This window comes from Sinocyclocheilus anshuiensis, unplaced genomic scaffold, assembly GCF_001515605.1.
Source record: "Sinocyclocheilus anshuiensis isolate Anshui unplaced genomic scaffold, SAMN03320099.WGS_v1.1 scaffold2328, whole genome shotgun sequence".
NCBI classification, from domain to species: domain Eukaryota; kingdom Metazoa; phylum Chordata; class Actinopteri; order Cypriniformes; family Cyprinidae; genus Sinocyclocheilus; species Sinocyclocheilus anshuiensis.
In genome coordinates, this window is record NW_015546179.1 from 36677 (window position 1) to 39528 (window position 2852).

Below are 2852 nucleotides of genomic sequence, written 5' to 3' on the forward strand. Positions count from 1 at the left end.
CAGAAGGAATAAAATGGTTGACAATCATATAAACATTAACCGCGCTAGATAGTCAGCTTAATGACGATTCTGGAATTTCGGTCGAATATATGCTTATTTTTACTGTTTGTAATACATACAATAATTATTGCTGATATATAGCCTATAAATACACTAGTTTAGTGAGAAGACAGTGATGTAGTTGCTGTCTCACCATCTTTAGAGTCTACGGCTCGCTCAACTATAAACGATCCAGTGTCCAGTGAATACGACTCGAGGCGTTCATGAAGACAGCTCTGGCTCTGCAGCATCAGCCGGATCAGAACCGAACACAGTCGCCTGTCCTGTGCTTTTATTAATGAGAGTCCAGCTGTATCTCAGAAACAAATACTGCAGCACTGTTTTTCAAGATCAACTTTATCATCCCCAGAGAGCACTTTATTTCACAGCCAGCAGTAAACCACACACTCACCAAACAAACAGCACAACACACAGACAACAACTACGACTTCCAGTCATATACATACAAGTATGTGAATTTAACAAACCGATGGCAGCTGGCATTAAATCATTTTTAAATCTATTGGTCTACAGCAAGGCAAATAATATCTGCGAGTCGAAGGGAGATCATTCATCATTAACTCGGCCTTCTTCAAAGTCCTGTCCTTTTACAACTCGTTCAAATCACTTAAAGTGCTCCAACAATCTTACCACACACTTTAACCCTACCCTGTTTCTGTTTCTGTTCCTACATTCAGTGTCCCACACACACACATGAGAAAGTTATGACAGATTCAATACAACAAGAGTAAAACATCTTATGTTGTATTGTCTCTGTCTGTACTGGAGGCTTGTGACACTAAAACAGAAACCGTGTATAACTCAAGCTCTTTCTGACGTCTGCTCAAGCGTTAACACTGCACACAAACAGCCGCTGCACTTCGAGACGGTTCCTCAAACAAAGCATCATATGACCTCAGAAGCTACAAAACACAGCTTTGACTTTTCAGCTAGCCAAATGATGGCTGGATTATATATATTTTCTCCATAACCAACACACTGAATGACTGTTTAATGTTTCAGCATCAAACCTGAGAGTGAGCAGCTTCCTCGAGAGGGCCACACACAACTTATTAAACAGGAAACGGGAAATATTTAGTTCATAGTTCATATCTAGAATATGAAATAGCAGCTAGGAATTGACACGGCTGGGTGATGAAGACACTGATGTGTGAAGCTCGGAGAACAGCTGATAGGGGTTTTTACATTTGTGTGGAACACATTTAAACATATATTTCAATGGAAAGGAAGAAAAACATTTATATATGTAGATTTATTGATACATCCGAGAAGTTCCACATCCATAAAATGAAACGAATGTTTGGCTTCTGAGTTGATTTAAGCAAAAGAGTTTTCTGTGTGTAAATGCAATATAATGCCATTATAAATGTAGATGTTTATAGATATTATTTTGTTACACTGAACTGAACCGAACCAGTGCAACTATGTAACTAGTGACGGCCGCTTCTGAAGCTTCGAATCACGTGATCTCAGTAAACGAGGCTTCGTTACGTCACAGCGGTTTCGAAACGTTTGGAAATGTCAATAGTTTGTCTTTGGGGCAATGATCTATGTGAACCCGTGAATCATCCTCCCAGCGGAGAACCATTGATCGTCTCTGATCTCGGATCAGTTTTATCAATTTGTAGACATTTTTAACGAGACATTTGTGTAAAAGGATGAGTTGTAGTCTCTCACTGGCCTGTTTAAGCTCTCCATAAAACAAACAAAACAAGCCCTGCAAATTAATAATTATTATTTTAAAAACACGTTATACAGACACTTCATATTTAATGGTATTTCATTATTTTTATTGCATTTAATGTATTATACTTTCAAGAACGCATTTGCATTGGGTTTATAAAAAGCAGTTTTTTTGTTGTTGTTGTTGCATTTCCACAGTTTGACCAGCAGGCGTCACCAGCGTGTGGTGTTCCGAGAGCTTCGAAACACTGAATCATTTTGCGATGCAATTGGTTCAATTGAATCGAAGCTTTGAAAAGGTTCGGTTCTCCCAGCACTACTCACAGGGTGCGTCCGAAATCGCATACAACTTAGTAGGTACTACATTTGAATTTGAACGTACTACTCGACCGTTAAAAAAGTACGTTCTATATAGTATGAATGCGAGTAGTATGAATGGAATTCGGATGTACATCCGCCATGTTGATGTTGTCACGTGACATGCGTCTTCACAACAGCGCCAAAATGTAAAGAGCCCTCAGTACTGCGCGAACACCAGCAGTTTCACGTTATTCTTACCGCCTTCATCGCGTTTTAACGTTGATTGGATCAACAGCTCAGAGGAGGCTTCTAGCTGCTCGCAGATCACTGATCTTTTAGGATTACTGATAAACTACTGTCATTTGAATTGTATTATTTGTATTTGTTACTTATTTTAATTTTAAATTGTCTGAATTTATTATGTCTGTATAGGTCTTTTATTAAGTTTTTAGTTTTATTTAATTTGAGTTATTTTAATACTTCAACAAACTAAATGGAAATGAAATAATATATATATTGAATTTATAAATGTGTATGTGTGTATATATATATATATATATATATATGTGAGTGTGTGGTTGTACATACACATAGTTTTGTTTTTTTTTGGTGTTTGGCTTAGTGTTATGTTAGAATCGTTATTATACTCTTATACCTTTTGTTCTTTAATATTTTGAATTGTTTTTAGCTTCATTTTTTTGTTTTCATTTAAATGTTTAGTTTTGAAATGTTGTATACATTTGTCATTTTTATTTAATTTCTTTTATTTTCTTAAATGTGTATATATATATATATATATAGTATTTATA